This window comes from Apostichopus japonicus, chromosome 14 (genome assembly GCF_037975245.1).
Source record: "Apostichopus japonicus isolate 1M-3 chromosome 14, ASM3797524v1, whole genome shotgun sequence".
Lineage (NCBI taxonomy): Eukaryota > Metazoa > Echinodermata > Holothuroidea > Aspidochirotida > Stichopodidae > Apostichopus > Apostichopus japonicus.
This window is the reverse complement of record NC_092574.1, coordinates 9,795,344-9,821,374: the sequence shown is the minus strand read 5'-3', so window position 1 is coordinate 9,821,374 and position 26,031 is coordinate 9,795,344. Positions and strand designations below refer to the sequence as shown.

Here is a 26,031-nt window from a genome sequence, read left to right as displayed (position 1 = left end):
AACCACATTAGAACTGCTGTCGTGAAAGAAGACATTGAAAATCACTCTGCTGAAATATTTCTGAATATTCTCGTGGATCAAGGACTATCAGACTAGCGTTATATTTGTAACAAAACTCTCTTCACAGGACGAGAGAGGCATGTTTAGAATTAATTCTCGACATGCCGCAGTACAAAGTTCCAGTTACCAATGAAGCTAATATTTACTCGCACGGCTCTGTTTATGTGCGGATATCAGGAGCATCACACGGAAATAAGAATAGAAACAATCCCCTAGCTAATTTATCCTTTGTAATTTTTTTTTGTGCTTATTCTCAAAAATCACTAAAAAAAAATTGCACAAGCATTTCTTGCCAGGAGTCTTATCCAATAGCTAGTATGCCATGTGCGATCCATGGAGATAGGAAATGATCTGGATTGCTTTAATTTGTTTTGCCAAAGATGTTAACATAATAAACAAGCAGACACTGCTTTTCTCTAATGTCAATAAGAAACACTTTGAAACTGCCTATAAGGTGTGCATTTGCTCTCATATAAACACATCGTGTTATGTACACTTCATAGGCATGCTTCATTTTGTTTCCGTATTTGAAGAATAGCTTTTTTTTACCTTTTTTTTTCCTATTGGATTTGGATTCAGACCTACTTAAAACTTAGTTATAGGATTACAGGTACTTAGTAAGTGCAATTTTAATCGTATCGAAAACAAAACAAAAATAATGTAATTATCATATAGGTCTTTTTTTGATTTTCGCAGGTTTAACAAAAGAAAGAAAATGGGGAATATTTTAGTAACAGCATCTGGTCAACAGAGGCTGATCTGTATGGAATGTGGTTTGTTTAGTAATGTAGTGTAGTGTAGCATAGCATGAATAAAACAATTAACCTTGTTGAATGGATGAAGAATGAATGGGCTTTGTGAAACCTGGTAATTTGTAATAAAAGAAAGAAGGAAACAAACATTTCATAGGGTATTTTGTTTTTCAAATATGACTGCATGTTGAAATGTTTATGATTTTCCTTTGGATATGAGATGTAATCTTCATTTGTACAACAAAGCCAAGCTTAAAAAATCTTTACTGTTTTTTTTTTCTTAATTCATTATAATTAAAGGGCTAGACGTATAAAAAGTATGAATGTATTCCTTATTCCTTGTGTTATAAGGTTACGTCTTGGATGCATGTATTCATGATTAAAGTATTTCATTACGACTTGTATTCTTAATTATTGACATTACTAAGATAGATCTTCAATGTTGTTTCATCTAATGTCATATATATAGAAATATTAAACTGTGTTCTGTTTTTTTTTAAAGTCAGAAAAAGCACCGGTTGTTAAAGTATGAAGTCTGTTAGCCCGCTGTTGACTCGTTATTTGTATCTAGTCCTGCTCTTAATTTATGAAAGGTGTAGCTATGATGATTATGCAGAAATATTTGCCTGTAAACTTCAAATGCATTTCACAAGTTTAAAAGCCAGCATGGGGGTGTGAACAAACCTGTAGTTATGCATGCTGTGATTTGATAATAAGGGAATAGCCATCTTCAGACCACGAGGAAGTATTTTCCCGTGTACCTCTGGACGGGTTCAGTGACTGGGCTGTACCATTGTCCCGTGGATAAATGGAACAGTCGTACCGAGGGCCAAAAAACTTGGCATTGTGTCCTCATGGTAAACATGTACAACTTAACAATGAGCAGAGGCCACTCCAGGAACAGGTGCTCATGGGATATATGGATATTGGTGTTAAAGCTATGAAAATATATTTATTAGCTGATGTTAGTGTAGTGCAGTGCTAATGAATATTCATGAATTTGTATTCAGATCAACAGGAGCAGAGCAGCCAAGTTGGAAAGCATCCCATTTCATTCAACAAATTTCTTGGTATTTTGCCTATTTGTGAGGTTACCAAGGTGATGTGGTTGCAATGACTCATTCTGCAGCCATTGTGTGTGTGTCGGGGTGCCTTATTAAGAGATTTGTAACGATAGCAGAGGTTGAAGGGAAATATTACAAATAGAAGGAGGCAGTATTTATAGACAAGTTTGGATCAACTGATGTTCATTACAGATGTACTGAAACTACAAGCACAATGAATATTCATGTCAAATATCAAAATTAGCATGATTCCTATGCCTGATTTTCCATGTCGTCATGTGAGCGTTCATGTTTAAGTGGAGGGTTTTGCAGTCACCATGGGAACCGATACCCCACAGATTATGTAGTTCATGCATGTAGTTTGCTTAACTAAAAATTTTGGAAAAATAGATTCTTTGCACAGAAATATATAAAAAGAATGGAAAAAAATATAATTGGGAAGGTGAGGCGAGGTATAACTGCAAGGCTGTAAAATGATACAAAGTTCATAAAAAGGTTTAAATTGAGATAAAAAGTTGAATGTATATCCTGTATGGTAGGTAATTAGTGTTATGTAACCAAATTTGAATATGGATAATAAAAAAACCTATAAATGGTTATCGAAGAGTGAATGATGACGGTCAGAAACGCTGTAAAGAAATTGCCATGGTATTAATCGTGACGTTGTAATTGTACGGCAAGATCACACAGGTTGAACTGAAGTGGGGTTTTTTTCCTTTCCAGAAAAGAGGTTCTGTTGGTTGGTTGGTTGGTTGGAAGAGTAGACTTTGGATCGACTCTTAATCCCAGGCAGGGTAGTGGCAGGGTCTTCTCTTTTCCAATATTTATAGTTTTTGGACAAAAGGTATTGTTACCCTAGCCTTTCTAAACTCAACTCGGAATTAATATCAATCAAAATCGGTGGGGGGGGGGGGGGGTGGAGGTAAAAGAATTTTGACACATTTTATTCCAGTAGAAACCAAACTTAATAAAATAATGCATGGGGGAATAATGATATATATATATACTGATTTTCTTCTTTCCTTTTAGTCATTTGCATATGTTTCATTTCTTTACTGTAAATAATGTGGCTTGATCATTGCTTGTGGGATTGGAATGGCTTCTTTAGGTGCTTTAGTTAATACGCATAGTCCTGTACCACAGATAACACCCACCCATGTCATCATTGTCGTAAGTAACCTCTACCGAGGTACAACATGGGAGGGGACGCTCCGCGACATCGCGACGTCTCGTGACTTGTTTTTTTTTTTTTGCAGAATGGGTGAAGGGTTCTATCACAGGTCACGAAGCTATGTACAATTTTCAATGCACGTTCAATAATTGCAGGAACCACTGGTTTCTATTGTGTACTCATTGTCTCCATGGCAACTGCCATTTTTTTTTGTATGCGATTCACACATGTGGTTCTTTGCACTTTTGCTTAATAAATGTTGCAATATCGTGTCCCAAAAGAAGTGGAAAAATAAACAGGCAGTCCTGAAATTCTTTTCTTTCCGTTTTTATTTCTTGTCTGTCTCTGTTTTATTTCTAGTGTGTAGAAGAAAAAAACAGAGCAATTTGAGAACTTGTCTGGTCCTTACAAATGGAACTGGAAGTTGACCTCGCTTAACATCCCCACATATCGTATATATATCAGGATGTTATGAATAATCTGACAGACTAGTTTGCCAAAACAATTGTTTTGATAAGACAGGATATTGAAGTCGATATGAAAGCTAGATGATATTACTCAATAATCGTTTTGCCCTTTGAACGGCCTTGTAAATAAACCAATAGGTCTACTACACCTTTTAAGCCTATGGAAACGTTCTGTAATGTGTTTTGTAAAGCATAATACAACACAGCAATTTGTTTTCGAATTGGGTGTTGTGTGGGGGCGTGGGGGGCAAAAAACTGATTTTAAAAAAACCCGTAAGGGTACCTACCACTTGCAATTTTTGCCAAAAATTGACCCAAACTCGATTTCGCCCAAATGACGTAACAGGGGGTAATCGATGCTCAGGAGCCCAAATCTGCAACTCCCAGGTCCATATCTGCTTCCGTTCGGGAGATACGTGGTCCCAGAGTACAAGATAGAAATACGTGTTCTTTATAAGACTGTGCACAATTTGGAAAACATCCTCTTTTCAGCCCCCTCGCTTGTCCTCTCTGAAACACCCATCGACATTTAAATAGGACGTGGAGTAGAAGACACCATTGTCTTTGTTATACACCAATTTCGTGTAATTATCTGACCGGGAAAGGCTTTTTGTCTATATTATTTCTATTTGCGTCAAAAATAGGTGTTTTGTCTTTCAAAGTTAAAAAAGTACCTCATTTTGGTACCCAATTCGAAAATAAACTTCAGATTCGTAATCAGCTTGTCGCGAACTACCAGAAAAGATACACATTTATCGCCTTTGAGCCCTCTTATGGCACTTTTTTCGCTCAGTTTGCAACTTCAGATGAACAAAAGAAAAGCGAAAAACTTTTAGGGACAACAAAAGATTTTAATCCTTTGTTCGTCGTAAAAGTTTTTCGCTCTTCCTTGTTTATGAGGGAAAAAAACTTTATGTCGCAAAAGCGATAAATGTGTATCTTTTCTGGTAGTTTGCGACACGCTGATTACGAATCTGAAATTTATTTTCGAATTGGATGTATTTTGAGTGCGTGGGAGGCAAAAAACCTGATTTTAAAAAATCCGTATCCCTTGCAATTTTTGCCAAAAATTGACCCAAACTCGATTTCGCCCAAATGACGTAACAGGGGGTAATCGATGCTCAGGAGCCCAAATCTGCAACTCCCAGGTCCATATCTGCTTCCGTTCGGGAGATACGTGGTCCCAGAGTACAAGATAGAAATACGTGTTCTTTATAAGACTGTGCACAATTTGGAAAACATCCTCTTTTCAGCCCCCTCGCTTGTCCTCTCTGAAACACCCATCGACATTTAAATAGGACGTGAAGTAGAAGACACCCTTGTCTTTGTTATACACCAATTTCGTGTAATTATCTGACCGGGAAAGGCTTTTTGTCTATATTATTTCTATTTGCGTCAAAAATAGGTGTTTTGTCTTTCAAAGTTAAAAAAGTACCTCATTTTGGTACCCAATTCGAAAATAAACTTCAGATTCGTAATCAGCTTGTCGCGAACTACCAGAAAAGATACACATTTATCGCCTTTGAGCCCTCTTATGGCACTTTTTTCGCTCAGTTTGCAACTTCAGATGAACAAAAGAAAAGCGAAAAACTTTTAGGGACAACAAAAGATTTTAATCCTTTGTTCGTCGTAAAAGTTTTTCGCTCTTCCTTGTTTATGAGGGAAAAAAACTTTATGTCGCAAAAGCGATAAATGTGTATCTTTTCTGGTAGTTTGCGACACGCTGATTACGAATCTGAAATTTATTTTCGAATTGGATGTATTTTGAGTGCGTGGGAGGCAAAAAACCTGATTTTAAAAAATCCGTATCCCTTGCAATTTTTGCCAAAAATTGACCCAAACTCGATTTCGCCCAAATGACGTAACAGGGGGTAATCGATGCTCAGGAGCCCAAATCTGCAACTCCTAGGTCCATATCTGCTTCCGTTCGGGAGATACGTGGTCCCAGAGTACAAGATAGAAATACGTGTTCTTTATAAGACTGTGCACAATTTGGAAAACATCCTCTTTTCAGCCCCCTCGCTTGTCCTCTCTGAAACACCCATCGACATTTAAATAGGACGTGGAGTAGAAGACACCCTTGTCTTTGTTATACACCAATTTCGTGTAATTATCTGACCGGGAAAGGCTTTTTGTCTATATTATTTCTATTTGCGTCAAAAATAGGTGTTTTGTCTTTCAAAGTTAAAAAAGTACCTCATTTTGGTACCCAATTCGAAAATAAACTTCAGATTCGTAATCAGCGTGTCGCGAACTACCAGAAAAGATACACATTTATCGCCTTTGAGCCCTCTTATGGCACTTTTTTCGCTCAGTTTGCAACTTCAGATGAACAAAAGAAAAGCGAAAAACTTTTAGGGACAACAAAAGATTTTAATCCTTTGTTCGTCGTAAAAGTTTTTCGCTCTTCCTTGTTTATGAGGGAAAAAAACTTTATGTCGCAAAAGCGATAAATGTGTATCTTTTCTGGTAGTTTGCGACACGCTGATTACGAATCTGAAATTTATTTTCGAATTGGATGTATTTTGAGTGCGTGGGAGGCAAAAAACCTGATTTTAAAAAATCCGTATCCCTTGCAATTTTTGCCAAAAATTGACCCAAACTCGATTTCGCCCAAATGACGTAACAGGGGGTAATCGATGCTCAGGAGCCCAAATCTGCAACTCCCAGGTCCATCTCTGCTTCCGTTCGGGAGATACGTGGTCCCAGAGTACAAGATAGAAATACGTGTTCTTTATAAGACTGTGCACAATTTGGAAAACATCCTCTTTTCAGCCCCCTCGCTTGTCCTCTCTGAAACACCCATCGACATTTAAATAGGACGTGAAGTAGAAGACACCCTTGTCTTTGTTATACACCAATTTCGTGTAATTATCTGACCGGGAAAGGCTTTTTGTCTATATTATTTCTATTTGCGTCAAAAATAGGTGTTTTGTCTTTCAAAGTTAAAAAAGTACCTCATTTTGGTACCCAATTCGAAAATAAACTTCAGATTCGTAATCAGCGTGTCGCGAACTACCAGAAAAGATACACATTTATCGCCTTTGAGCCCTCTTATGGCACTTTTTTCGCTCAGTTTGCAACTTCAGATGAACAAAAGAAAAGCGAAAAACTTTTAGGGACAACAAAAGATTTTAATCCTTTGTTCGTCGTAAAAGTTTTTCGCTCTTCCTTGTTTATGAGGGGAAAAAACTTTTTGTCGCAAAAGCGATAAATGTGTATCTTTTCTGGTAGTTTGCGACACGCTGATTACGAATCTGAAATTTATTTTCGAATTGGGTGTTGTGTGGGGGCGTGGGGGGCAAAAAACTGATTTAAAAAAAACCCGTAAGGGTACCTACCACTTGCAATTTTTGCCAAAAATTGACCCAAACTCGATTTCGCCCAAATGACGTAACAGGGGGTAATCGATGCTCAGGAGCCCAAATCTGCAACTCCCATGTCCATATTATATATAAACGGGTGTCATCATCAACCTCTAAACCGATCGTAAATTATCTTTGCTATATTGTTCTGAAATGATTACTTTTGCAATTTCAGAAACGCGCATTATTTCTCAACAGTTGCTGTGGCGCAGTGGTTAGTGCTCTGGGCTGAGAGAAACAGACAACACACTGTCATGAGTTCAAGCCCCAGAGACAGCATTTTGATCTTTTGCCATTTCCTTTTTCCATTCTGAAGTTGAAATATTAGAAACAAGCATTATTTTACAACAGTTGATGTGGCAGAGTGGTTAGTGCTCTGGACTGAGATAGACAGACGACGCAATGTCATGAGTTCAAGTCCCAGTGACAGCATTTTGATCTTTTGCCATTTCCTTTTTCCATTCTGAAGTTTGTATATTAAAAACGAGCATTATATATCAACAGTTGTTGTGGCAGAGTGGTTAGTGCTTTGGACTGAGAGAGACAGACAACACACAGTCATGAGTTCAAGCCTCAGAGATGGCATTTTGATCTTTTGCAATTTCCTTTTTCCATTCTGAAGTCTAAATATTAGAAACGAGCATTATTTTACAACAGTTGCTGTGGCAGAGTGGTTAGTGCTCTGGACTGAGAGAGACAGACGACACACTGTCATGAGTTCAAACCCCAGAGACAGCATTTTGATCTTTTGCAATTTCCTCCTTCCATTCTGAAGTTTAAATATTAGAAACGAGCATTATTTCTCAACAGTTGCTGTGGCAGAGTGGTAAGGGCTCTGGACTGAGAGACAGACAAACACACTGTCATGAGTTCAATCCCCAGACAGCATTTTGATCTTTTGCCATTTCCTCCTTCCATTCTGAAGTTGAAATATTAAAAACGAGCATTATTTCTCAATAGTTGCTGTGGCAGAGTGGTAAGGGCTCTGGACTGAGAGACAGACAAACACACTGTCATGAGTTCAAGACCCAACCAGAGCCTTTTACTTTTCTCTTCTTTGGAGCAGGTGGAAGTATAAAGGTAAGAAACGAATGTTATTTCATTGGGAACCAAAATGGTGTAATGGGTTGTTCCGTCTGCGATGATACTGAGCAGCATGGTTCAAGCCCCGGGTGGGTGAGTGAGTGAATTCTGTAAAAGGAGCTCGCCGGCACCCCTCCCCCCGACAAGGCACCCAAGCCGCATGCGAGCTGCGCGGCCCCCCTCCCTGACAAGATTCCCCAGCGGCACCCGAGTTGGCCACTACCCCTCTCCCTGACAAGGTTCAGCGGAGAGGTCTCCTCTATTCCTGACAAGGTTCAGTGGAGGGGAATATATTTTAAAACACCTTAGTCCCAACAACAGGATCTTTAAATATTTGAAATGCATCCAACAGTAGGATCTCACCTAATGGTTTAGTGGTAGACAAAAAAAATAGGCATCACAAGGTACCTGGTTCAATTTCAACTTATGCTATTCTTTTTTATTCTTCCAGTGAAAGCACAAGTAAAAAAAACAACACATCACCGATTTTTCAAATTTTTTTTTGCAGCTTACAAGTAAAAACAAATAACCAAAACTTGCAAATAAACTATGTCCACTAAGTGCTAACAAAATATTGCATCTATATCAAACCCCCCAAAAGGAAGAGGAGTTTTAGCATCCTCTAAACAGGGGGCAAAGAATTGTGATTTTCTTGCCATATTATTTGCACAAAATCCCACTTGACTATCTGACTGATGTAGAGTCAAGTGAGTTAACATTTGTTCAAGAATTAAGTGAGAACCAGAAATGATCAGACAATTCAAGCTCCCTAGACCACAACACATGTACTAACTCACTCTTTGGACATCAACCTATTCAGTCACTGATAACGTTTTTACAGGACATAAGTTTTATGGCCAAAAATGATTTAAAATCCAGTAAGAACAGTCTTCCTTTTATGTGAAATATATATATGTTAAATATGTATGAGCAAATGGGCATTACCTTTTATCTTTTTTGTTTGTTAGCAAATCAGCTCTGCCAGCAACCTACCCCTTCAATACACTAAAATATTTTCAAAGCCAAAGCCATGTAGTATACAGTATATATATATATACTACACAGAAGAAGGCAACTTTTCAGACAGCCTGTTTACCTCCTTGAGACTCAACTAGTGGTAACTGCCAGGGATCACTTGAGGTGTGTTTTAAGATCATCCAACATATGATTATCACTTCTGAAGCAGATATCATTTACCTGATTGACTGTTTATGCATTGTTCAAGGTTACTTCAGACCTATCTGTAATTTGAGCCACTTCACAAACTAAAACTGAAGTTGACCAAATTATGTGCACCAAAAGGAAATGTTTGCAATGGAGAACTCACAGTGGGGGCACCATCATACCAGGCGTGCGATTCATCCGACCTTAACTTTTGGAGTTATCAAGGTGGTCAGAATTTGACCCTAAGTGACCTTTGACCTCTTCGTAGAACATTCAGTTCTTGTAAATTTCTGAGCATGTGAATAATCGCAGCTTTGAGTTTGAAGCTAAATATGTCGACAAGAATTTTAGGCTTTTGGCAGCTGATGACTCCAATTTACATTTGACCTCTTAACAGAACTGCTCAAAGTGTAATGCTCAGTGAGGGGGACCTACCACCTAACTATGACATTTTACCGATGCTACAGATGTTCACTAAACTTGACTATGAGTTTTTTGTAGTTTGGCCGCTGATGACCTCAGTTGACATTTCACTCCGCTTAATAACTGGAGCAGCCAAAGAATTCAGTGCTGTAAAGTTACTTCCTAATTTGCATGAAATTCATGTAAGATATGCTTGGTGAGTCACCCCGTTTACGAGTTGGAACATCACATACACATACGTTTTCCTGCATACATACACGCCTAGATTTCTTTTTGCCTTTTGGCTAGGAATCAATCCAAGATTCCCGGCAGAGGATACTTATATATTCCTCTCTTCTGAATTTACAGACTCTTTATGCATTAGATTATTTTTTAGCATCATCACATGACCATCCTTAACGAAAAACCTTTCATAATTTCCATCTGTAAATCTGAGAAAATTTTCAACACGATACCCTTGAGAAGAGCACTTTTGAAGACATAAAAGAGAGAAAAACCACCTGTATTTTTAGGTGCAGGGCAGAGATGGTCTAATGGTATTGCAGAAGTATTCAAGACTATGCGTGATATATAGATAGATTTCTGCAGAAAAAATTTCTGCCAAAATGTTCCTTAAAATTTAGGAAAGCAACATTTCAAGTTTTTTTAAGTACAGCTTTCATAACAGTATTCTCCTTTATCTGTTGCTATTTTAAGGGTAAACGAATGCATATCCTTAGTGCTTCAATATTTACACACATGGTCATACATAAAAAAGAGTAGAAAAGCTTACATATATATAATATACATATATATATATATATATCTTTAAAGAAGCTGCAGCATCGGTGGCTTGAAAAGTTTGTGATCCTGAAAGTTGGAGACCGGCAGGACTATCTGGTAGCTGGATCATATCACTTTCCAATTCTTCTTCAACTTTAGTCCTATTTCTAATCCCTCTGAAGGAAACTTCTATCGGCTTGTCTCTTTGGATTGATGAAGCGTTCAGCACGTCGCTACCAGAATTGAAACAAACTTTTCTGTCTTCTTCTGCCTTCAGGAGGTTATCGTCTTTTGTATTAAAGCCTTTCCTGATCCGGTCCGAATTAGACCGTACTTTACTCAGAGATGAGATGGAAGCTTTCATGTCCATAATGAGACTATCGGCTACAGGGGCTTGGGATTCCAATTTATTGTCTCTGTCTGATGTTTCGTCATCTTCCCAAGTCTCTTCCAAATTTAAGTCTTCTGGAGGTCTCTCGGGGAGCTGTTCCGTGGTGGACACCATAGGTGGTTCTGTCCACAAAAAAAAAGAGTATGAAAGAAAATTACTAGATAGGAATAAACAAGCCATGTAGACAAAAGTACTCTGCATAAAGTGTAGATCATGCATGTTACATTTGAAGACTGGAATGAGTCAACGATAGCCCAAAATTTTAAGGGTGAACACGGATTGCTTTGGGTGATGGGAGGGGGTGGGGGAGTAACACTTTCTTGGTGGGAGGGGGTCAGAGCCACAGACAGAGATGTAAGAACATTTAATGACTTCCCTAACTAATGTAATGTCAGAAATGTCAATTTTTGTTTTCATTTATAACCCATCTTCTAGTAAAATGTCAAGTATTGTTGTATCAACTACAGTAGTTACAGAATATTATTATTATAAAATGTGAAAAAAAATGTAAAATAAAAAGCTTTTGAGTTGCAATAGATCTTACAAGCTATATTACAAAGGAAAGACATGAAGGATAAATTCATAAAACAGATGACTTTAGAAAAAAAGTTTAACAAACATCAGTTAATTTGTTGTGAACCGTTGAAAGATAAGGCTAACAGGCCAGGCTGGATTTTTTATGCCACTTTTAATTTTTGAGGGAACGACCCTTTAATTTGCTCAGGTTCATCGGTTTAGAGTGACATGACTATTTAGTCTAATACTTTAACCATTTAGCTCAGTTCCTCAGATCCAACACAAAATCACAAAGTGAGTTTTACCTGTCTCAAATGACATGTTTACAGTGGTAGTACAAATTTGTCAACTTTTGGACAGATGGTGCTCAATTTTCATTCAATGGGTGCAAGGGTGTTGTTGTTTTATTATCAAGTTAAAGGAACATGCTTTGGTTGAGTGAGTTATGATAATTTATGTAAAGCAATGGGTTACCATTAACATTAAAGCCTGTACTAGAAGAGCTGATAACATCAAGTTAGCCTTTAAAGGAACATACCGGAGGTTTAGCATATTTTATTGGTGAATAGCTTGAAACTGGATCAGCAGTGTATGAGTGTAAAATCTCAAATTAACCTTGTTCTGGTGGTCTACGACATTATTGTGCCTAAATTCAGCCTACATTTGTCATTTAGGTAGATACTGAAGAAGTGACGGATATGAAGTCATGCTGTTGAGGAAGGAAACATTTCTTTTACAATTTTATTAATTCTTATTCTCATTTCATTATCTGACAATAACACGGATGGAGAAATGTACTACATCTCAAACCTGCCCATAATCAGAAAGCAAAGCCAGAATATTAAAGTGGAGGGTGAAGTGGAGGCAATAAGTGTAAGTGTTTACTATTTTGAATACATGTGCTGAAAGTTTCTCCCTTTTGTTTATTATTAAATTGATGATAATAATAGAGTTTCTATTAATGGCAAAAAATGCCCAATATACACTTGTAGCAAGTCAGTCAATTTCATAGCAAGATTCGCTCAGGTTAATGGAGCAACAGAGTTTGGAGTGGGTTTAGTGGTACTGGATATGTGTTTTGGTGAAGTTACAGACAAAATCTAAGAGAAAATCTAAGAGATGAGGAATCTAGGTCCCACCCCTGGCAGTGCATCCAAAACAGCAAAATACTAAGTAACTGATGGGTGTTTATTTACAAATAAATAACAGGACTTAAATGGAGATGGAGAACAACACACAATAACTGCAATGTCCCTAAATATTCCACCAAGACCCCTCCCTCCCTTCCCCATCCTCCCGACCAATTCTCTCCTAGTCTCTTTACGTGTAGGGTTTCCAGAAAGATCTGAACCGACCCAACGTTAATATTGTTACACCCTTTTCAAGATTTTCCTCTAAATATTTTTATATTTATATCTCTGTGATTATAGGAAAAAATTATAACTGCACAGAACAAAGCCTTATTTGTCAAAACAAAGTGACACAATGCACATACAATTTAAGGGAAACCCCCCCCCCAAAAAAAAAAAAATAAAACACAGTTGCATGTGGTATAACTAATGGCAGGTATAATATTGTTTCCAATACACTAGTAACTGCACAGCTACATTCGTGATGGGTAAAAAGAGCAATTTGCTTTGCGTGAACACTTATTCAGTTCTAGGAAAAAGGGAATGAGCTTGTAATCCTTAAAATATTCACCAAATGTTCTTTACACTAAATCTGAGGATGAAGGAAATAAACTTGATGTATTCTTTAACGTTCCGAAAATTCCACTCTCCTTAACTCTGTTGTTCTCCATCGCCTTCGGTAAGACTGAATATTACTAAGTGATATTTCATCATGGTTAGGGATACTTCTTTCCGGGGGTTGGGTGGGGTTGGTGGGGACAAAAACTTTAACAACTGCACTCATTCAATACAAAAACTTGGTATCAATTCCATTTAAGTTAGGTAACATAGATCTTCGCTTGCAAACTACCATAAATAGAACATTTTAACCGAATTTAAACGTCCCTGATTTATGCTTGACACTCCTGCTAAACGCGCTCGGGTTTATTTAGCAGCGAAGTAAATCTTTGTACGCAAGACAGACTCATTGGTTAGTTTTCAAATTCATTACAACTTTCTTCGCACATGACCATATCTGTGACTCGCTCGCAAACAATAGTCCTACAACCCATTGTCTCCAGCATACTGCTATTAATAATTGTATACAATGCGAGCATCATATCCATCTTGTACTCTCAACGTACCAAACCCAAATGGAAGAAACTTGAAAATGTACCTGGCTCTTCCACCTTCTGTACAGTCCTCCTACCAGTCTCTTCACAGAAATGGATTAATAATCAATCACGCAAAGATGGATTAATAATCAATCACGCAAAGATGGATTAGTTATCAATCACACAAAGATGCATTCACAACAATCGCTTACAGATTTCTCTTTTGTTATACAACCCAGAGGGGAAATGAATTCAACCCCACCAAGATGGGGAATATTTTCACTTCATTAAATGATGTGTTAACTTTTTCCCCATAAGGTCTGTTCTTACCACCATCTCTTACTCTCTTATGCTATTGTCGCGTTACAGGAGCAGACATCACTTACTCTCTTCGTTGGGATCTGGGTAGGAGTTAAAATTTAAGCCCCAATGAATGAGCTGGAGCTTGCAGATTAAACACCAAATGTTTCATCACCAACAGCAGTGGGTAGTTTCACTCAGCATTCTATTAAACACGAAATGTAGTGTAAGCAATGAAACTTGAAATTTTCAACATGTTACATGATGTTGCATGTTAGTCGCAATGTAACCTTGCATCTAATGATATTGAACAGCAACAATGTTAGGACAGCTCTTGAACAAAGCAATTAAACTTACATTAAACTAATGAAACTATACTCAAATTGACAGTTGAATGATCCATTAATTAACAGTTTTGTCATCTCACCTTCATTCTGTCGTGGATTGCTTCATTAGTCATCTTAACTCCTTGCATACCTTGAAGGTAGCCATCTTTATCAATTGTATCTTTCCTGTCGAGAAAAACAGAAACGAATTAAACTTGCCTATTAAGCTCCCTTGTTATCGGATCTTAGCATCTATTACGATTAAAACATAAGACAAGATGGCAATCCATGGCATCTCATCTCTTCTATGATGGAATGGATCTACAATGGACTTTGACCTTGACCCTTAACAACTGCAAGTTCTAATTTAAAATTTATCCCATTATAGTCTACATATTTTGTGGTTTAATGACTTTTTCAAACATACTGACAAGCAGAAAATGGCTACAGTTTCTCGGTATTTGACCTTTCACCTATGACATTTATACCAATCACCTAAGATCAAGTTTACAGTACATGGTCAGGCACCTACACACAAAGTTTGAACCTGATCGGACTTACAGTGTAGGAGAAGTTCACGACACACTCTTTTGCACAATTTAGACCAATTTTAACTTTAACTCAATTGACGGTCCCGTTAACTACAAGCATTAACAGCTAAATCTGTATTATTTTAAACTTTGTCTCTTCTTTCTCTACATATAATGAGGTTTAATGCCTTTGTCCAACAAGTTGGCATAATTGCTAAAAACCAATTTTTAGATTTCTTGACCTTTGACCTCTTTGACATCATCTTTCCAGCAGGCATGAGTTAACATGGTCAGGCACCCACTCACCAAGCTTAACTTGACAGGACTTCGGGTCTAGGAGGAGTTTGCGACATACTTAATTTTGCTCACTCACTCACAAACACCCATCATTATGAAACTTACTGGTTTATATATTTACGAGTGACCCGCTTACCTGTCTCCCCACAACATAAGCACCTCATTCTACCGTGTCTAGTATGCCCTGGTAATCTTTTAATACTGTGCACCCTCAGTGACAGGTCCTATCCGGTCAATGCCCTTCCTTCTCATTCTACCATCCAAAGTGTTTACTCATACGTTTTCTGGTGGATTCAAATCTTTCGAAAAATGTTGTGGGGAGACAGGTAAGCGGGGAACAAAGTAAATATACATGCACACATACTTACATACATACATACATTCAAGTTCCATGAGGTTCAATTTGAATAGCCCTTATGGTAGACTTACATGGACTGTACTGTATGTTAATCAGTCTATGTACAATATTCAGCCCATAGCCATGTACTGTTGGACACTTCACTTAAGTATCTCATTCAAGACATGAGTTGTTCAGGAGGAATTAGTACAGCACACTTTTTAACTAGCCCTTATTGTACTTGAAAAATTTTGTGTCAATATTAGGGGAACACATATATTTTGAATATACACAACCATACCCACACAGTAAGACAACTGTCACTGGTTAATCTTATTTTGGGGAATTCAAAGTCATAAAGATAATTATTGATAAACCTACATTAATTTTGACCCTTAATGTTGGTACATATACATATATTAAACAGTTCACTCGTGCACATCAAATGAACTTTAACACATATAAAAGTTGGACATTAATGTTTCCCTCTTACGGTAGGCAGAGGAGTATCATTGAGACAAACATGTTATACAGTATTGAATAGAGGGGGGGGGGGGGGGTACAGTAGGAGACACTGTTTTACTGTGTATCAAATAAAATTATATGGTATCAACTTACATACATGTGTAATATTAGGTGGACATAATATCATATATTCATAATCCTTGTTGGAGATTTACTGCTAAATGGAAGGCATATTGGACTTAAAGCATGCAACCATACATGACACTTCTTATTGAAGGTATTCATTGTTGTACTTGTTCTCTGTTATATTATAGTCATATAAATTACAAAACAACTCAAATAATGTCTGATAGAATCAACATGATTTTCTTTTTTCTTTGGGGAGGGGGGGGGGGGGGGGTGTATTTTTCATCTTTATGTACATGGGAGAGAAGGAGACATGTACATGTATAAATGTGAGGTGGTATAAATACAAGAAAATGGGAAAATAACCATTTGATCCATAAAAATTGCAACATTTTGCATCCAGAGACCTGTAAATTGCACTTTTCAACAAAGGGGAGGTTCCATGGAAAGACTACCCCCCCCCCACCCCCCTCACCACCATGACTTGTATGTTACCTTACATATGAGTACCAATAGAGGACATACTATATATATCATGGAATCATATTTTTTGTGTCAACTCCTGTGAGTAATATTAGGAGGACATATTTAAAATATACAGCTAAATGAATGGTAGGTAGGACATTCAGCATACAACCATATGCACATGATACACATAGACCAAATGAATTTCTGATACATGTATAATGGACATGGATTTGTGTGTGTGGTGGGAGGGGCTACTAAGTAGAAGAGACCTCCTTAGACCTAAGTTGAAGACATATGTGCATGTCTTTAGGGATCGTTTAAAAAAAGGCAAATTAGCATTATAACATACTCACCAGGTTTTTCAAATGCTTGTTAATTTGAAGTCCTGTTGAAAAAAAGTGGAGAGTCAATGAATGACCTTTGCAGGTGTATGTTCTTGGACGATTCAAATTCTTAAATTTCTCTGTTTGAATCTCCACTGCTACAGTAGCTTATATCTCCACTACTAGATAGATGGTGTATCTGCATTCCTTATGTGATCCAAATTGGTATTTATATTCCTTATGTGACCCAAGCTTTATTAATGTCTCTACCTGTGTTTTTTTTTTTGGGGGGGGGGGGGGGGTTGAACTGGGCGTATTACTGTAGTTATGAAAACTAACCTTAGTAAATGAATATTTCCTCTCTGTTTGTTATCAATTATTCTCTATCAGTACAAGTACTTCCTGATAAAAGACAAACTTTGTAAAAAAAATCCATAGGAGACACTAATAGTGTTAATAACCACAAAAGAATGCATACGAAGGAAGCTTATATATTTATTGAGATGTGTTTCTTAAATTATTATTAATATTAAATATTATTCTTAAATTATTATTAATATTAAATATTATTAATATACAAGTACACAAAATACCACTTTGGATATAACTGTTCTACAAGAAGAAATAAGTTTCAAATACAGTATTTTTTTAAACATGGGAAGTATTGGAATAAAGAAGGTTGGACTTTATAATCTTCCTTTTTTTTCTTATTTAAAAGTGTAGAACTGGGTTTTCCAAGACCCTTTTTTGTTTACGAGCATGTACAGTGGTTTGGCATTGCATTGTTGTAGCCTTAGCATACAAAAGGGATTTTAGTATGTAATGTACTAAATTAGGCTATGACATTTATACACACTGTTCCATAATAAATTGTACAAATATCCTACCTGTAGTAAAGGATTTGTGTCATCTCTTCAATTGTTTGTTGCTGTTTTCCTAAGACTCTGTATCAGATTCCATTTCACTTTCACAGTCCTCATATAGATCAACTGGAACAAAAATATTATCATACTATGAATGATATCTGTTGCAGGATTAGGCATGAACACAAGAGGTAATTGAATTGCCACTGGTAGTAGTTTTACTGAAGTGTAATCTCCTGGCAAACAGGTATTGAAAAATCCCAATCTGCTCTTCTCTAGCTATGGTGGTTAGCACAATATAGCTATCTCTAGTTGATCTTAGCATCATACGACCAATTCTTCAGCATCAATTTAAGATACAGTACAGTACTTTACTGAGTATTTTCTAGTGTGACTACAACTATGACTTGAGCAGAAGCAAAAGAAACAGGTCTATGCAGTCACGCTTGTGTGTACATGCTATATGTGTATGTAAGTGACATGCATGTGATGCCATTTGTAAACGTAATAACTTGATACTTAAAAGGCAAACTTCAGTTGAGCTCATACTAGGTAGGTAGAATACCTTTTCGTGAGTACATGGTCCCTATTGCTTTTGGTTGAGGTCAAAGTTCGTCTGAGGTAAACAACTGTTAACCTTTTAATCATCGTAGTTTGAGACAAACTTCAATTAAATTCATGCTTGTTATGTAGATTATTCATAGTGAGTTCATAGTCCCTATTGTTTTTCTCAAAGGTCAACAGATGTCAAACATTGACAACCTTGTAAACACCTTATCTTGACAAGACAAACTTCAATTGAGCTCAAACTTAGTATGTGTATTCTTTCAAGTGTTTAGTTTTATGTGGAGGTTAACAGAGGTCAAACATAAAAACCTTGTAAACAATATATATCTTAATGAGGTAAAATTCAATTGAGCTTATACAGTACTTGGTGGGTAGGTTACCCATAGTGAGAAGGTAGGTAGGTTTTCTTCTGTGCCAGATGGCTCATAAGGTCAAATATAGCTAAAATACTCTTATTCAGAAGTTTAAACTTCAAATAATTTCAAATAATTGTGTAGTTGTTATTTGCTACTAAACACTAATCGTTTAAGTAACAAGTAAGTCAAGAAACCTTTTTATACTGAGCTAGAGCCTTTATCTGTACTATTCAAGAGTAAAACGACACATTGACATATAAAAATGAATTGGCCTATATGTCTATACATGTGTCCTTCTACTCTTGAATATGCAGCTCAGATTTGGGACCCTTATAACGTCTCAGACCGAGATAAAATAGAAAAAAGTCAAAGGAAGGCAGCAGGTTTTGTAACTTGTGATTTCCATAGGCAATCCAGCGTCACTGAGATCTTAAACTTTAAGACTTTGAAATGGGAACCCCTCATAGAAAGAAGAAAAAGGGCCAGACTCATGCTTTTTTTATCAAATTATAAATGGCCTAGTTGCAGTCCCAAACGAGACTAATCCCTTCTTGAAACCAGGGAGACGTGTCCGCTATACTCATTCCACATAATCATCGTGCTTTTCTGTATAGTTTTTATCCTAGGACTATAAAAGACTGGAATACGCAATCCTTGGCCGATAAGGAGAGCCCTATTCTTGAGGTGTTTAAAACTAGATTGCCCACGCATTGTTTGTTTGTGTTACTAGCACTGCTGACCTGCGTAACAACATCCTCGTTGTGATACCCGAGGGGGGTTTTAACAAGTACTGAACAGAAACAGAAATACACTTTAGATTGGTGTGTGCTCACCGGCAAAAACTGGTGACTGCCGAAAAGTGACTTCAGCCGCGCTGCCCATAGACGTTATCTCGAATTAGGCCAGTGTGATGTAATTCACATATGTACCTTAGGCCTAATTGTGCATCGTTTTCTTGTACATCCACCATAGACTCTAGTGTGGAGGTTTGCGAAAAGTTCCCACTAGTTCATGACCTACTTCAGGCTTAGCCCTGACTAGCCTACGCTACGTATCGTATACAAGTAGTACTGTAATAGCTGGCTAAAGATTCGTAAGCCTAGCCCTACTTTAATATCCCATAAATCAATGATCTTGTTATGTATTAGAAGGATTAAAATCACATACCTTTATCTCTTAACGGTAACATAATTTAATTATCCAAGCCAATGTCTTATCTAATCTCTTTGTCCATAACGCTTTTGAATTTGATCGATCTTAACGCGTAAAGATGCAAGGTATTGTGCGCCGAATGGACTCCAGGAGCGGACCAGGCATAAGCATGACGTCACATATATACAACTTCATGTCAAAAATTAGCACCGATTTTCGTATATATCTCGAATAAGAATATATATTGAAAATATATATCTTTTTCACTTACATAGGTTCAAGCCAAGGGCGTAGGAACCGGGGGGGGGGGGGGGTTGGGGGAGCCAGCCCCCAGTGAAAAATATGGGGGGGGGGGGGGCGGAAGTATCATTCCGCCCCCCCTTCGCAAGTCAGAAAACCCCTTTTTCATTTCCAAATGAGAAAAAAAAATCTCATTTGGAGCACCAGATTGCATCTAAGGCCAGGTGAAAATGGAAAATTATTTACAAAATGGAGTGGGTGTTGAAGTGTGCTATATTGCACTAAATTGCATCTGAGGCCACATATACACATATGTATTTATATATTATCTATTTATATTATATTTATCTATATATATTTATATTTATATATATATATTTATATATATACATATATATATATATATATATATATATATATATATATATATATAAATTATATATATAAATTATATATGTGTGTGTGTGATCGTCGTCATTTCACACCGGATCAATAAGAATACTTGGAAATGTTTTCAACCCAGAGAAGCTGATCTATTAGCGTACTAGTCGTAATGTGCTGATTTGGGTTATACCGTACAACAATTGAATATAACGATGCCTTAACAGAATGCAATCATAATCAAATGACTTGCCAAATGGATCACTTAAAGAGGAGAAAGAAACGACCGAATGACCCAATTTAACTGCTAAACTAAGCCATCAATTAAGGCTCAGTTAAATTAACCTACCTTTTTGGTCGCAATCACGTTTCGCAACAAGACAGCCGTTTAATTCATGGAAAGAGCTTGAGACGAAATATAAATATTACATAATTTGGGGAATATGAAGATCTAATTTGGACAAAAGTATAGACTATTTTATTCGGGCTAGGTAGATCGGTTTTATAAAGCAGTTCTGCTTATCATTTATCAAACTATTTCATGTAACGGCGCCGATATCTTTCTATGGAAGTCGTTCCAAATCGAAGAGAGCTCACCGACTCTCCAACCTGATTATTCACGCTTGAGAAATTAAGTCACGGTAAAAAACTAAGTGCAACTTGAGTTGACGTATAATGTTATTAGCCTACTATGAATCAGTTTAATTATCTTTTGGAACTACCAAAGAATACTGTAATTAGAACTTTGTCCTTTTCGGACCATGCAAGCAATGTTATTTTCCCAGGTTGAACATCATAATACAATCAGACTGAAAGATATATACAGACTACACGGGTGCAAATCATTGTACCGCTCTTAAATATTGCACAACAGGAACCATTCTATCCAAGAAGAAATAAATTAAAAAAAAGTGACCTACAAGTTCCATGCAATGTTCTGTTATGTCATCATAAAACCTTTCGAAATCATACATTAAATCAGTTTTCATCGACTTGCGAATCGAACAAAACAGTGACAGACGAAGCTGTCAGGTTATTAATAAACTTTGTTTTTCGCTTTGTTGGGATATGCGCTTCCACTAGTTTGTGGAGACTTACAACCAAAAATGTATACAAATTAACTACAGCACTTGAATTTGCGGCATGGGCAATATAAAAGCAGTATAAAGCGCCAATTAGATAGAAAGTCTCGTTAGACGACGTATATGACATCATAATGACGTCACGCCAGTCCTTCGGTCCATGATACCGTTGTACCGATACCTCAGGAAACATCTAACGTTATATATATATATATATATATATATATATATATATATATATATATATATATATATATATATATATATATATATATATATATATATATATATATATATATATATATACATTAACTATAACCCCCAAGAAATGGTATACGGTTTTTACGAAATTATGTAACTTGTAAATTCAGCTTCGTATACGACGAGGAGACTAGTAGCGCGATACAATAACTAGTTAATGACTATTTTCAACAGGAAAGTGTCACCAATGGCTATAATACCAACGCTTGACGGGTTCGTTGGTCCTTTAAAGTACATATAAAAAAAGGTGAGTCGTCTTCTTCCAATAAACGAGATTTGTTTATGGTAAAAGGTAAAACCAACAGATAAAGACTCTTCGATAAGATGATTTAGCACATGGAAGTCGTTATCGTCGTGGTTGCATCGGGATTGGGGTGTCTACCTGGTTTTAACAACTTTGTGTTTTAATATGCCAGCAACTAAATACTAATCAATTCATCACTACCTTACAAAGAAGATGTGATTTAAGAATAAACAATTTATGTATGACGTTCCGATCGCAGGCATATATAGGCTTAGTTTTTATCGATGTTTTCCATATCCGCCGCTAATATTTCCGTAGTAATTTCGATAGCTGCTGTGATGCTTGTTTCCTGAGTCCACCAGCCTCCCCCTCCTACATGCCCCCTCCCCCTTCCCCTCTTCCGAGAAATCCTGGATCCGTCATTACATGAGAAAGGCATATACTATTACAACTTGCCGAAATCGGTTAGGTTTAAGTATACATGGTACAAGAATATAGGTACGAGTTAAATTGCAATGTCACCCTTACGGGCCCTTTTTTTTTCTTTTACGGACGGGAAGGGGTATTCTTTCCCCTTTTCGCCTTTGATTTCAACGATTCATATGAAGGTTATATCATCATATCAATTACTGTCAAATCAAATCATTTGAATTATATATCAGACTACATCCGTCTTCCGGCTCAACGTTATCTCCAAAATGTAAGTTGACATCGATACCACGGGGAACTTGCATCCTACTAAATGGATTGTGACTTTACTGGATTCGTTAATTCCCTTTAGAACAAGCAAGAAATGGAAAGCAAACTATTTACTCGATTTTAATTCAATGTTATGTATCTTCAGTTTATGTTTTAAAAGCTTCGTACTTATAAGGCCTGGGAACGTCTACAATGACTGATCAAAAATGTAGGGCAGGTCTATCGATAAATGGTGTCAACATAATATATCAGGAGAAGTAGAAGAAGAAGAAGAACGCTCACTTTGGGAATTTCGCATAGACTGTTATTTTTATGAGTTATATGTGGAAGTTAAAAGAGTTTGTTCTCAAGTTTATATGTATTCTATCACTTTTATTGTTATTATTATTATTTTGTAATAAATGTCTGGCAATCGATCGAGTATAACAGAACATAATACCGTTAATACAGTTCCATAAATATGCCCCGTAAGTTGAATGGACGGAATTTACAACAATAAAAATCTAAATGATGACGAAATTAACACTCTCTGATATTCTTTGGGCAGTATTTAAGACAAGAACGTGGTCAACATTTATCATCATTATCATCGTCGTCGTCGTCGTCATCATCGTTGTGGTAATTCACAAGCTTAACCATTCATGTCAAACAGTAAAGAGAGAATTTTAAAGATCATCATTATGGAGGAGGAAGGGTCATAAGCCTGATTTCAACTCCTAGCTACACTATATAACCACAAAGTTCCCACATGAAAGACTCAGACACCGTACACATGTTATGGCATGTAGGTTACCTCTCCTAAATACAACAAGATATTTCTTAGCTACATCTGGGATTCGTCCATCACAAGGCTTTCTGTCTATACTATTAACTTAAGTTGATGATTCGGTTTTGTGTCTCTTTTATAAGATGAAAAAAAAAAAACAAGCTCGTGTCAACCATTAAGATTTCAAGTTTGCACATAAATTTATAGTCCATCTGCATTCGAGGATTAAAGTCGTTGATCTGCAATAATTTCCTGACAAACACAATTAGGTTGACTAAATGCGATGCCAAGCGAAAGTGGGCGAAAATAAATAACTTGCAAAGCTCTTATAATTTAGAATAATAATTTGAATCTAATCTGTAAAAGCAAAACAAATACGAGGTCAAGGATACAAAATGAGTTTAAAAAGGTGTGAGGAATTCCTCTCACAAGAAAGGCAACTAATTTCAAGTCGTATACGCATTTTGTTTTTCATTTCAGTTGTCAAGGGCTAAAACTTAAAAAGAAAGAAAAAGTTAAAACAATTTTTGTAATGCTTCAACACCTTCTCTCGCAATTTTAAATCATATAAACAAGTTTTTGGCTTTTCACCAGAGAGTTTAAAGTAGTTGGATTAAAGTAGATTTTAGAATCAATGCCATAGTGTTACGTTAAGATAATGAGGTCTATGTTAAATCTTAAAATAAGAATGTTGATTCGAACTTATTCTAGTATACGCCGTACGGAATCGAGTACTACAATTCTCGTATTTCGTAACCGTTCCATTTGCACGTAAAAAATGTTGATTTCAAATCTGTAACCGAGTTAGGCTGTTCTCGTATAGTCTCGTCATGTTCGTTTTGCGTTCTCGCTTTTTGTTTTCCCGAAAGGGAAAACTATGGAATCACTCTTTATCGACCTTGCAAAACTGTGAGGATAACCGCGGATTGCAAATTCAGCTATGACTACAACGCAGATCGCAAAGTCGATTATTACTATAATACGGTTAATGTTGTCCAACACGGCAACATACAGAAACGCTGTACTCAAAGCCGAAGACTTCGTTGTTTGGTCAGCGACGGCTAGACCGTCAATTCTCAGAAAGTTTATCATCATTTAAAATCGTAGAGTGTGCACTGTTTATCAATGTTAGAAAAAAAGAACATTACACGGGTTGAACTATATATAAAAAGAAAATATTTTGTGTTTGATACAGCAATTGTTAACCTCCTCTACGATAGTCCACGAACCCGAAGCTTGTTTAGCGTTAGTACCATTATGTTGATAGGGGTGACATAAGTTGGCTTTAAATATATAACAAATGTAGATATTATAAATGCTTGCACGACAGACAAAGTATAAGCAACACACATATGTTTTATTTATCCTGAAATAAAGTTATCATTCGACTACAAAAATGTATATTACATGCCAGCCTTACGCATTATTGAGTAATACCATGGTGACAAATCGTATTACGTTGTACAGACACATATAGCCGTATATATATATATATAGAGAGAGAGAGAGAGAGAGTTTGGCCTACCGCGTAATGATTACTGATTGGTCGAGAGATTTCAGTACTCACTGGCCACCACTATAAGGCCAATACCGCCGTCATAACATTTCGGGAAACATTTCATACTATAGGTTTGGTTCTCCTTCTTTTGGGAAACGCCCATTATGACGAAGAGATAGATAGAGAATGACACACATATATATATATATCTTTGTATGATCGAAAACAGCGAGTTGTCAAGGGAATCAAATCTGACAATGTTTTTACTCAAAGCAATTACGACAGAGGCAGATTTTCAGTATCAATGGGAATTTTATGACGCTAGATGGGGCCCAAAGAATCGTGCATAGCCTGGATGAAACATAAGACATGAAATATAAACCCAAGAATAACGTCATCCAAGACTAGCTCAAGTATCACAGAATGTTGTTACTGATTGAGATTGAAGTAAAGTAATGTTTTTTTTTTCATTTATCAAATTTGTTATGAAAAAAAAAGAAGAACATGACATACAGATTTCAAGTTGAGAGAGACAAATTTTCTACGTAGATAGAACACGTGCTGTATAATGTATCATGTAACGTGCAGTCTAAAGTTACGTTTGATCTGTCGTAGAACGTCATGCAAGACTATTCCTACTATTTGTTCAGGATGCGTTTCTTTTATTATAGCGTTTTCAAATTGTGAAAACTGACCCTTGAAACAGCTGTGGTTGATCAATTTTAAGCGGCTGGACAATTTAGTCTGTACAGATTATTAAGAAAGTTTCTCAGATGAAAACTCGTGCAATGCAAAAGCTGTTGAATGTTATCCAATGGTCCTGTTTTTCTCATATGAAGTGAACAGAACAATTTTCGGTTGTATTAGAATTTATAGAACAACGGGTTAGCATTGACAACAAATCTGCAGTGAGTAGGTGACGTCATCATCAAATAAGCCTTAAAGGAGCCTTCCAGAGATTCGGGCATATTTTAAAGGCGCATATCTTGAAGACAAGAATAGCGTTAGATGCATTGCAAGTACTCAACATTCTCAATTCTTGTTTTACTATGACATAAAAGGGCAAACGTTCTGCCCAAAGTCATTACTTAATGTAGGCTTTGAGGTTTTAGTGAGCTTATTATACAACGTTAGTGAATTTATTACACCACCCGTAAGTGGCTTGTGATTTGGCTAAGGGGTGGTTGGATTACTGGGATTACTCCAAAGCCCCCACCCCACCCTCGGGGTTCACAACTGTACTACATGAATACAACAGAAGCAGGTTCCTCGTTAACACAATAATTTATAAGTATTTGCTTATATCAT

General features: G+C 36.7%; 1 long non-coding RNA gene across 3 annotated transcripts; it reads right to left on the bottom strand.

Moving 5' to 3' along the window:
- Positions 1-8,374: 8,374 nt before the first annotated feature.
- Positions 8,375-19,719, bottom strand: LOC139979926 (uncharacterized). Of its 3 annotated transcripts, XR_011797405.1 has the most exons (6): positions 19,568-19,719; positions 17,502-17,603; positions 16,645-16,676; positions 15,032-15,194; positions 14,170-14,254; positions 8,375-10,824 (listed from the first exon to the last, which is right to left on the bottom strand). It is a non-coding gene; the product is annotated as an uncharacterized lncRNA (long non-coding RNA). The 3 variants fall into 3 exon arrangements; XR_011797403.1 differs by lacking the exon at positions 15,032-15,194; XR_011797404.1 differs by lacking the exons at positions 15,032-15,194; positions 19,568-19,719 and adding an exon at positions 19,234-19,368.
- Between the last annotated feature and the right edge of the window lie 6,312 nt (positions 19,720-26,031).